General features: G+C 40.8%; 1 long non-coding RNA gene across 1 annotated transcript; it reads left to right on the top strand.

Annotated features, from left to right (window-relative positions):
• Positions 1–9,007: 9,007 nt before the first annotated feature.
• LOC124136705 lies at positions 9,008–10,130 on the top strand. Its single transcript, XR_006861408.2, has 3 exons — positions 9,008–9,198; positions 9,605–9,681; positions 9,940–10,130. It is a non-coding gene; the product is annotated as an uncharacterized LOC124136705 (long non-coding RNA).
• Positions 10,131–12,790: the final 2,660 nt, after the last annotated feature.

Here is a 12,790-nt window from a genome sequence, read left to right as displayed (position 1 = left end):
ATACTCAGGTTTCTGATGCAAATGAGCTTTGTGTCTTGATCGTTTGGTGGACTTTTAAAAGTCATATCATATTTCTCAAAAAAATATGTTTCGATCCATGGCCATATTAACGTTGTAAATCGCCTATAGCTAGCGATATATAAAGGTCAGATGTGTCGAGTGTCGGCTAAGACGAAAATATTCAGTTCCCTTACTCTCTGCATGAACCCACATACGTATTCCCACATAAACTGCCGGGTAAAATAAAGTATACATTTGAAAATTGGATGTGACTAAGATCTTAAAGATGGTATCAAAACGTTACTAGGCTGAAAACAGTCGCCGAAATAACGTAAACTTCAGGTCCAAAACACATGATACCCGTATCAAATACATCACCATCTTGTTTGTATCATTTTAGCCGACGTCGAACATGGATGTATACATTCTTTTGACCAGCAGTGTAGGTTTCCGTACCTCATGAATATGCCGAAGCCGAGGGACGACTAAATGGTGATTGGGTGGTCAGGCCAGGTGATTCAGTGGATTGCGTGTCTCCGTACTTCATGATCATGCTGAAGCCGAGGGCCGACTAAATGGAGATAGGGTGGTCAGGCCAGGTGATTCAGTTGATTGCGTGTCTCCGTACTTCATGGTCATGCTGAAGCCGAGGGCCGACTAAATGGAGATAGGGTGGTCAGGCCAGGTGATTCAGTTGATTGCGTGTCTCCGTACTTCATGGTCATGCTGAAGCCGAGGGCCGACAAAATGGAGATTGGATGGTCAGGCCCTGTGATTCAGCTGATTGCGTGTCTCCGTACCTCGTGATCGTGCTGAAGCCGAGGACCGACTAAATGGAGATTGGATGGTCAGGCACAGTGATTCAGTTGATTGCGTGTCTCCGTACTTCATGATCAAGCTGAAGCCGAGGACCGACTAAATGGAGATAGGGTGGTCAGGCCAGGTGATTTAGTTGATTGCGTGTCTCCGTACTTCATGATCATGCTGAAGCCGAGGACCGACTAAATGGAGATTGGATGGTCAGGCACAGTGATTCAGTTGATTGCGTGTCATCGTACTTCATGATCATGCTGAAGTCAAGGGCCGACTATATGGAGATAGGGTGGTCAGGCCCTGTGATTCAGTTGATTGCGCGTGTCTCCGTACTTCATGATCATGCTGAAGTCGAGGGCCGACTAAATGGAGATTGGATGGTCAGGCCCAGTGATTCAGTTGATTGCGTGTCTCCGTACCTCGTGATCATGCCGAAACCGAGGACCGACTAAATGGAGATTGGATGGTCAGGCCCAGTGATTCAGTTGATTGCGTGTCTCCGTACTTCATGATCATGCTGAAGCCGAGGGCCGACTAAATGGAGATTGGATGGTCAGGCCCAGTAATTCAGCAGATTGCGTGTCATCGTATACCTCGATGGCGTGGACCGTGTTCAATCTTTCATTCACTGGTTTGCCTGGTCCAGACTCGATTGTTTACGGGCCACATTGCATCACGCAGTTGCATGGTAACAGCCGAAGGCAGAACAACTCCAGATATAAACATGAAGGATTGATATCACGTGATCAACATGAACCGATAACAATTTTTTAACACCCATGACTTGTTTAATCTTCAGATACATAGATGCTCCTTTGGCATGAGATAATGTCTCAGGGCAGGTTCATAATTTAATACCAAATTTGGCCATGAGCTAAAACTTATAATTGATACATGAATAAGCCTTTGTGGAGAAAGGGCTTCACGTGTGCATCAGCAGGTGCGTGGATAACCTACAAGTTCTTCTTTTCTTGGTACGCCGGCTTAAGGCAAGACTTAATGAGTAATTATAAATTCGTATTTATGGCCCTAAACCTAAGTATAGAGTTTTAGTTGGAAGGTGGTAAGAGGGGATACTTTTAAAAAGGAAGGATGGTTTGAAATATTGATAGTACACGCCTTTTTTGCCAGTAGCGATGTCAAGTATTTTTTCTTGATGTTTTTACAATTGTCCTATCGTTGAGATTAACCACCTATGTGTACATTGGCAGGTGAGGAAAACAGTAAACGTTCACTAAATACTCTTCGGACAGATTGACGTCAATGATTGATGTAATGACCTGTGTCAATGAACATATCAATGTTTTGTTTGTTGTTTAACGCCGCACTCAGCAATACTCCAGCTTTATGACGGCGGTTTGTAAATAATTGAGTCCGGACCAGACAATCCAGTTACTGACATCATATGCATCGATCTACGCAATTAGGTTACGATGACATGCATCAACCAAGTCAGCAAGCCTGACCACCCGATCCCGTTAGTCGCCTCTTACGACAAGCATAGTCGCCTTTTACGGCAAGCATAGGTTGCTGAAGACCTATTCTACCCCGGAACTTCTCGGGTTTTGGAAAGAAGTCAGTTGAACATATCAATGCCATGGGATATATTTGATATATTTTGCAAGAAATACCAGTATTAGGAATCGAGTATATATATATATATATATATATCTACGACCATACGCAGAGGATGGCGAGCAGGAGATTAAGAATCCTAGTTCGGGGCAAGTTGTAGTTACTGTTAGGCCAGACTTTTTACGTAGGTTAACGGATTTGGATAGCGAAAAATATGGTCGGCAGGTCGAAACACAACAACAAATAAAATGTATTGTAAGTAGTTTTAAATCATCTTAAAGTTTGGGATCGGTAAGGTGAGAACAAAAAAATGACAAATAACAGTTGGAAAAGGTCTGTTTTAGGCATATAATAAACGTTGGATTATTTATTTTGTCAAAGCGATCTGTACCGTCGACGGTATAGAAAACATCTCGTCATTCTGATTTTATTTTATTTTCTGAATTTTCTATTTTTAATGTCGATGGATCCAACCAAGCAAAAACAGGTGAGGCATTACCTGTTGACAGTCAAAGCTAATTTGATTCCAGTCGTTCAGACACCACTTCGGTTATCCAACTAAAATTGTATTATGTATATAGTTAGTCTAACAGTTCACGATTGCACATACAAGGCAGAGACAGTTTCGCACACTAATTGCCAAGTCTAGACATATACCGACTCTATGGTCACGCCACACAAAGCGGTCGCAGCGCCATGGTGATCATAAACTTTAACAAAGACTTCCGGCCGTCGCAGCGCTAAGATCGCTTAAAGTGAGTGAGTTAGATTTTAACGCCGCTTTTAACAGTATTCCAGTTATATCGCGACGTGTCAGCTTAATGTGGGAGGAAAGCCCGAAGTGATGCAGGTCTCAGACGTTTACCACTTCGGTGAAACCCACGAGCACGGGTGTGGTGCTGACAAACCTAGAAACATAATCGGGGCGAACCGGGATTCGAACCCGAAATCATAGGTTTGTGGCGTGCCCAAGGAACGCAACACTGCACAGCGAATCGCGACGCCTTGGACGAACTGGGCCACCCGTGCCCCCAAGATCGCTTAATAGAACGGGGCCCTCCCTTTAATATCCCTGGGGTTTCGTTCTACCTAGGGTTTCCTGATTGCAAAACTTCACAAATAAGACGTCACCTCCATATGACTGAGCCATGGTGCTTCCACACGCTCACGACAAACATGCACTGAGAGCCTTTATTTCTGGAAAAGGATGAAAGTGCATACCAGAGCTACGAAAAATGAAGCTTTTTTTATCTTCCGAGTGAGTTAATGTTGAAATTGCCGAGCATGGAATCGATACCTGTATCATCCTAGATGAAATTGAAGTGTAATTTGTAATGAAATGTTCATCTGTTAAGCACAAGATGTCGACGTAACTGATAGGGCACCATGTCGCTGGCGTTACACGTGACGTGACAATAGCAACACGCCGCTGTGCATTGGACGTTGTCAATTAGCAAGATCAACAGCTGAGAGACGAACTAAACCAATCATATACTTAAATATCCGTATACACCAATGGGAAAACACGAACCCAACAAAGCATTAACGACTCATCTCTAACTTTCCATTTCCACACCGGTTCTATTTCATTGCACAGATTTAGGGTTTTAAACATTACATGAAAGAGATTGAACATTTCTGTGATATAAACGTATGCTGTATTATAAATTGCAGAACAAAGAAGAAAGGTAAATGGCAACGCTTTTAGTTGATCTGGGGTTAATCTCGGCGGTACAACACACTGCGGAGGGCCAACATTTTCGCCAGGGCAAGTGTCATCTCAACACTAATGGTATTCCAGTCCATTATACCGGTTTCACCAACTGGATATGATGCCGCGATTGACGTACTCAAACCTTACTTTTTGTACCGTTCGTTTCACAAAAAAAGCAAAGTTGGGTTTGTCGTGGCGATGATCGGCGTGCAGGAAGTTCCTGCTTGCATAATGCATTTAGACAGAAAAGCTTAAAAATCTAGGATAAATATCACATCCGAGCATTCTAAGTTATATTGCTTTGGTAGGATTACTTTAATGCAATCGAATGAAGAACCGAAGTGGGATGGGTTGAATCCAGCGCATGTTCTACTGACGAATTAGCGTTGACGCGAAGGAAGTGGCGAAGTCAGGTGCTGGCCTTAGTCGGCAGTTGTATCTTGGTCTTCGAACTAGACCACTTCTGTGGCACTGTTGATTTCACATGTGTTTTGTACCATCGTGTATATGTTGATAGCCTGAAAATAAAAATGGAGTTTATGCGTTATGAGTTATCTGAGTTTAACACCGCTTTGAACAGTATTTCAGTCACATTAGCTTAATGTTCGAGAACATTTCGAATTGAGGAAGTGTTGGACATTTACGACCGGCCTGGATATGGAGCTGACAAACAATGAAACCCAATTAGGAGGAGGTGAGGTGAGGTGAAATGGGGTTTAGCGTCGCGTCCAAGATTATTGCACTTATATAGCGACGTGCATGCACGTGTGTGTGTGTGTGGCTGCTCGGACTGATGCCGATTTATAGTGCTAGCTCACTGAGACACCATGCCGCAGTTTAACATGGATACCCCACTCAGACACATTATACTGACTCCGAGCCGACCTGTCCTTGTTTTAGCCCCTTAATGCCGAGCGCCAGACAAGGTAACAACAAGTACCATCTTTTAATGTTTTTTGGTATGACGCGGTCGGGGATCGAACCCCGGACCTTCCGCTCTCCGGGCGAAAGCTCAACCACTAGACCATGGAGGCGGTCCCCCTCAGAAAACTAGACCCTAGAGAATAAATTAAGAAATGAATCCAACTCAAGTCTAAGACGGCTTGGCAAGTCTAGATTGCCTTAGCTCTAGCCTGAAATAAAGCTTTGTTCTGAGCTTTATTTTGATTTTGTGGATTTTATCACTTTATTTCTAGGACCAAATGTTAGTTCAAAGACTGAGACCAGTTCTACAAAGCAACCTCAGTAATAAGACGCTCGTTACTTACAGGGCGGTCGGGTAGCCAAGTGGTTAAAGCGTTCGCTCGTCACGCCGAAGACCCGGGTTCGATTCCCGATGTTGGTACAATGTGTGAAGCCCATTTCCGGTGTCCCCCGCCCTGATATTGCTGGAATATTGTTAAAAGCGGCGTAAAACCATACTCACTCACTACTTCCGTTACAAACATTAATAGATCTGAGATCACTCTACGGGGGCCATGAAGGTATTAAGTTGAATATAACAAATTTCAGTTCTGTGGATGGTGCGGACGTACAAAAAAAGGTCTTCAGGTACAGTTCCGCAAATTCTGTCGATTGATTTGTATGCCAAAGCTTATAAAAATCGCATGATTCTCATGCTGCTTTAATTATTTCAGGGAGTGCATGACTGGAGCTGTGTCCTCAAATAACATACAGGTTTATGACCGAGTAAACGGTTATCGTACAAATACGCAGGTTGTTCACACCATCGATTTATGAAACAAATTTAATAACATTTCCGTGTTGCTGACATCGTCCATTGCCGAAACAAAGTGTGTGACATTTGCGAGTAAAAAGTTGAGTTTACTTAATGAATTCTTAAAGATCGAATTAATTTTTTCATGGTCTCCAGGTAACCTCACCTGTCAGCCTCTGCTGGTTTTGTTATCTTTCATCTGTTGTTCAACCTCTTTCAGTGTATTCGCCGCTAAAGTTAACCAGAGCAGTAAACAGGAATATGTCAGCGTTTCGAGTCATTTGCTGGAGGATAAGAAATTCTCTTTGTGAAATAAGATCTTGATTGCAACAAGGGTCATTGGAACTGAAATAACGAACCCAACTAGTTACCGTTGTTTTAAAGAGCCATTCCTATCAGCTTGAAATTTACTCGAACTGTCGGCAGCATTCCAAAGCATATCCAATGATTATCGCTAAGAATAAGCATGACGGTAACCCTTTCATGCCACGTTTCGGCGCCCTTCCAAAAAGTGTCCGTACGTGAACTGAACCTGTCGGTACCGTTGGGGTTCTCTTGAAGTTCCAGTTGTCGGAAGGGAGATAGCATCTTGCTTCGTGATCGCACGTGTCGGCGGAATTCATCAAGGCATTCCGAAGGGCCAGTGTTTGAAATACCTGGGGTAAATATATTGGTTCTGTCTAACAAGGATTACTGGGATGTTTTACACGGGTAATATTTGTTTTCGCCCAATGTGACATTTTGTCTACAGGTGGAACAATAACCCCTGTTGAGAAATGCACGTGCAGTCCGTGCTGCACGTGGCGTCAGAGCTCGTCAGTTGCTTCAGGTTCAGAAGCGACGCGAAGGGTGGTCCGCTAATGATTTCGTAAGCTATCACACACATTGCGTTTGATGAAGTGATGGGGATGAAAAGCCGCGAAATGTCATGAGGTGGAGATTAATGACCACATGCATTCGAATAATTGCCATAAAAATTAGTTTCTTGTTTGCTGGGTGGTTTTAATCATGAACGAAATATTCCATTATTGAGGCCCTTATACGTTCTAATAATTGAAAGGTGGACCTCCGTGGACTAATGGTAAAGTGCCCACCTGTAGAGCGGAAGGTCGGGGGTTCGATCCCGGGCCTCATCATACCAAAAGATGTTAAAAGTTTGTACTTGTAGTTACCCCGCCTGGCGCTCAGCATTAAGGGGCTAAAAAGTCTAATAGGCTCGGAGACCATACTGTGGCAGAGTAGGGTATCCATAATAATTGAAAAAATTCATGTATGTTCATTCCAACTGAGGTTCCCAAATTTAATCCCTAATTTTATGTGCATGCTTTCGTAATCCTTCTCAGTCGTTTTCACAGATTTTCAAGCAAATGACAATAGTTAAGTTGCTTTGATCACTTTTGAAAAAAACCTTTAGGATTTCTGAATGTGGCCTTACAATTTTATATATTTAGCTTATAAAATATAACTGGGAATTGCCAAATAAGTTTAAGATATTATAGATAAAGATCAATGTGTGATGCCAGTGTGTCTGGAATATTGCTAGAAGCATCGTAAAACCTTACTCACTCTCACTTAATTAAGAAGATGATGTCAGTATGGGGTAGAATTGCCAAATGTAAGAGAGAATGCAAGTCGTTTTTTCTTTTGATAAACTTAAGCAAGAAAATAATCAAACAAACTTTAGAAATTTAATTACCCTGATTGAAAAGCGTTCAATAGGAATTTATTTCAATACAGGAAGAAAGAAAATAGTTGTTCCAGAGAACAGTTCAGGCCTTGAGTTACAAGAAAGTACATTATAGCATGGTTAGGATGGTTTGAGTTGAAACTTGACCTCAAAAGCTTGGTCATGAATTAAAACCATTACTGTAGCATGTATTGATATGTACTTCCTTTGATGTGTAATTGAAAATCATGTCCAATTTAAACAGGTTAATTGAATTATCAGCGATATTGGGAACTTCTTTCCCCAAGCCTTTGAACAGGTGAAGTGGAAAGTGGACGTCAGTTTCTCCAAATGTGTTACTTGAACCTAGTAATGATCACAGCAACGTTTTTGACAGAACACAGATATTACATAATGTCTCTTACTTTTTAAAAGAGTCATTATTTAGCATTTAATTTTTAAGTTTGTCAGGTTATTGATTGATCGATCAAATAAAGCAAATTTAGAGTTTTCAATTTTTCAATGTAGAGGTATTTATTCAGTGATTTGTGTATAATCTCGACATGTAAATGGGATAATAGTCAGGGTTAAAAATGTCTTGTAGGAACAGGATTGTGTAATGTGAAGTCCCTGTGGTGTGGTTAAAATATGTTCCTTTCTTTAAGGGCACACATAGAAGCCACACTTTGTTTAATAAAATTACTTTGTGATGATTTTTATGATATGAAACTAGTGAGAGATGTACTTCACAGAATTAAATGGACCACACATGGAAACAGATGTACATGAGCTGAATGCACCAATTTCGTAAAAAGACTTCTTTTTTCACAGAAAAGAATTCTTCTGGTTGGCACACTTTGAAACGGCAAGTCGAAACATGTTTATCAGTGCCCAGTGGCATGCTTGAAAAAAAAGGTCCATTTCTATCCCTCATGATATACTACTCAAAAGAATTTAAAGAACACCCGATTCTTTCATATTACTATGTCATGGCTGATTCACTAGTAGCATTCTTTTTTAATCAAGGTTCATGTACTATGTAGAACTTCAGTGTTGCACAGATGTTTCATGCCTCAATACTGTTTGTTGTTTAACGCCGCACTTAGCAAGTTTCAAACTATGTGTTGGTTGCCTGGACCAGACAATCTGGTGATTGAGATAGTAAGCCTCGATGTCTATGTAGCGGCCATAAAATATCTGAGTCCCGTGATGGGATTCGAACCACGGACCTTCTGATCAGAGGTCGGTCGCCTTGTCCACTTGACTAAAGAGGTTAACCCCGTCAGCAAACTGACAAGGTAAGGATGTCATCTGTGGGATGACTCCACGCCCTGCTACATACTCCCCCGTCAACAGAAGGCACGTCCAGGGCCGCATAGTAGGGTGCTGAGGCTTATTTTGCTCAAATTTAATATGAACATGCTCAGCCCCACGTTGGGCGCCAATGTAGCGGCCATAAAATTTCCGAGTCCCCTAATGGGATTCGAACCACGGACCTTCTGATCACAGGTCGGACGCCTTGTCCACATGACCAAAGAGGTTAACCCTGTCAGCAAGCAAGGTAAGGATGTCATCTGTGGGATGACTCCACGCCCTGCTCCATATACAACTAGCGTATGATGACATTTACCAGCCATGCCAGCAAGTCTGACCACTTGATCCCGTTACGACAAGCATGGGTTGCTGAAGTCCAGTTCTAACCCTGAAATTCACGTATGTATCAATACTTAGTGATATATCTCAACCTTGGACACTTTGTCCATCTATATTACATAAGATTTAACAATTCACTGAACAGTATATCAATCACAATTGTTAATGGCTTGTTCATCATGACAGAAATATAATTATGTCTTGACTTCATCTACTTGTTTTATTTTCATGAAAAAAGTCTTATAATGGAAGTAAAACCAAACTATTAAGATTATCAAATAACTTGTGATGAATCTCACTGTGATATGATTAGTGTCAAATGAAATACAAGGCTATCCAATCTCGTGAACATAACTGTCTGTATCAGTGCAGCTACGTTTGATCAAGTTAATGACATATTGTAAATATTTACATTGTAAATGTGTTGATAATAGCTTGTTTTCCTACACTCTACCCTTCCCTTCAGTTAACACAGTTTCACATGACACAAGGGTGGAGAATATCGACAAACGTTTTTGGTTGATCGTAAAGTTACATCACTGTGTAAGTGTTTATCTTCCTATTTGTGTATATCTGACTTAACATTTATTTGAAGGAGTTTTGACAAAACAGAGCCATATTTGTTTTTCTCCATCAATGATCAATCAGTGATGGGAAGGCCAAATGAGAAATGTAATTGTCATTTGTGTTTAGCAAACAGCCCACGAGTAGTTATGATGAGAATTTGGTGTAGAATTAATCACACAGCATAACTCTGTTTACTAGTAAATCAAAACGGCTCCATCATTTCTTTCCTTTCAGTCAAAAGAGTTCTATTGACCACAGAACATTGATTGGGCTTCTGAATGGGTCTACTTGCTTCAATATGTGAAAACATGGAAGAATTGTGTGATTAAGGACCTGTGGAATTGCTTGTGATATGCTTCATACAACCCAAACAATGCAGGGTGTCAGGGGAATCGAGAGGTCATTCTAGGTCAAGTTATCTATTGACCAAGGTGAGCACTGGTGGATGTGGAGATAGCTTCATTTATTACATGAAATTAGATATGTTATTATACAATATTAAATGTTATGATATCATTTATATGTGAAAAATAATGGGATAATAACAAACCCTTGACACGTTTATGGTGTAGATGTCTATTTATCTGATCCAGATGATTCAGCTGCGTATCATGGGGTATTTATCTGATTTATTGATTATTTCCACTTGTATAGAGTGTGCATTATGGCAACTGTTTGGTTGATAGTGTTTGTATAAGGACACACTATGTTTTTTTCGCTTTTGCATTCCATATCAGAGCTCCAGGCCTTGCTGCATTAAGTTCAATATTCAGATGCCAAAAATCAAACTTACTTGCGTCAGATATGGGCTTATTTATTGTACACAAGATGTATATCGTGATTATATATGGACATGTTATCGGAAACATGCTTGACTTGACATTTAAAGTCAGTAAGAGTTAGCAGTATGACTACTTGATGGCAAAAATCTTCGAAGTTTTCTGTGAGTCAGAGTACAGTGCTGAAATTGTTATATCGAACAGGCTGTTTACAGAACCAATGACCCAAGCCAGTACTTGTTTTTTGGGGTGATACGTTAGTTAAACAAACTTTGTTCAAAGAAGTTCTAAAACATTTTCTTTCATGATTTCTATCATGCAACCTAGAAAACTTCCTAACTATAGTTACGGGCTTAACAACTGAATCCATACAATCTAGACCATCTATTAGCCATTCCAGAATGTTCTTTTGTTCAGGTTTAAAAATTTTAATCGAGAATTTGTGAAAATATGTTTCAAAGCGTAGTCGCCAATTTGAAATTAGTGCCGTAATGCATGAGAAAGCTGCCTTCTGATTGGCTAATGTCGACTTCTTGTCAGTCATTTCATTGGTCGGGCAAAGTTGGTGCATGGTTGGTCTGACGTGACCCGTAATGGGATGTCTTCATATCTCTTTGTGTAGTGGTAGATAGAATATGATTAACTGAATCAAATGCATATTTGAAATCTACAAATCCTACATATGATTATTGTTTTTACGTAAAAGTTCTTTTAAATAATACTGAATAATGTAAATATGTGATCAGCACAAGAATCGCCCTTTCTAAATCCTGCTTGTGGTTCTGGAAGCTTATCTTTGATACTAGCCCATCTGGTAAGTCTGTTGACTGACCTAAACAGTTTACCCAAAACACTAGACAAAGAAATATCACGAATGTTATCCGGTTCTGTGTATCGGCATCCTTATGTTAAGAAATTATTGTGAATTTTGACTCTGTGAAAACACAATTGGTGAAAACATGATTAAAATATGTATCGAGAAAGGGTAGAATTAGACACTTGCATTTTTTATCATCGTAATTAACAACTGATCAGGGTCAGGTGATTTGCCATTTTTTAGATTGTTAGTAACTTTTAAAATTTCTGTCCCTGTTTTGCCTGAATCGCAAATTTCACTATCAATTGTGTCCATTGGATCATAAATAGCATCAGGATTATCATTTGTAACATTTGGCCACTCTTCACTATCAACATGGATTTTTAATTGAGTCAACCAATAAGTAATTGAATATTTTGATTTTGGCCCTGTCTTGACTTGACTTCTTTCCGAAACATGTGAAGATCCAGTAAAAGGTGACTATGCTGGTTGTAAGAGGCGACTAACGGGATCTGGTGGTCAGGCTCGTTGACTTGCTTGATGCATGTCATTTCATCCCAATAGCGTGGATCGATGCTCATGATGTCAATCACTGGATTGTCTTGTCAAGACTTGATTATTTACAGACTGGCGTCATATAGCTGGAATAATGCTGAGTGAGGTGTTAAACAACAAACAAACAAAATCTTTCAAAAACTGTTTTGAATGATGTAGATTGTTCCTTAGGCATAGTTTACCCAAGGAATTATGTCTGTCACTGAACACAGGAATTAGCAATCCATCTTACATACTGACACAGTCTGCTGCTTTTCGGAAGACATTTAGTAACATACTGCAGTCAAGCAACACTACTGCTGTTGCTCCTCGTCTACCATATTTTGTCACACAGCGACGCCATTTCCGACAGGTCATCCCGCCCCGAGCTGTTGATTGACATCAGTTGCAATTGACCTGTGTAATATCCTACAGTGCAACCAACCATTTCACGGCTTGCAGTTGCTACAGTCTGCTAACAGTGGTGGAAACATAAGTTATATTTTGTGCAATGGAACACTATGACTATGTTTATGTAGCAGGGCGTAGAGTCATCCAACAGATGACATCCTTACCTTGTCAGCTTGCTGACGGGGTTAACCTCTTTGGTCATATGGACGAGGCGTCCGACCTCGGATCAGAAGGTCCGTTGTTCGAATCCCATCACGTGACTCGGAAATTTTATGGCCGCTACATTTACATAGTTCACTCTACCCGTGAAGATTCCGGGGTAGAATAGGTCTTCAGAAACCCAAGGTGACTATGCTTGTCGTAAAAGGCGACTAGCGGGATCGGGTGGTCAGGCTCGCTGACTTGGTTGATGCATGTCATCGATTCCAATTGTGTGGATCGATGCTCATGATATTAATCACTGGATTGTCTGGTCCAGAGTCGATTATTTACAGACCGCCGTCATATAGCTGGAATATTGCTGAGTGCGGCGTAAAACAACAAA

The sequence above is a fragment of the Haliotis rufescens genome, unplaced genomic scaffold (genome assembly GCF_023055435.1).
Source record: "Haliotis rufescens isolate VD_foot unplaced genomic scaffold, xgHalRufe1.0.p SCAF_1, whole genome shotgun sequence".
Taxonomy (NCBI): domain Eukaryota; kingdom Metazoa; phylum Mollusca; class Gastropoda; order Lepetellida; family Haliotidae; genus Haliotis; species Haliotis rufescens.
This window is presented reverse-complemented; position numbering and strand designations above follow the sequence as displayed.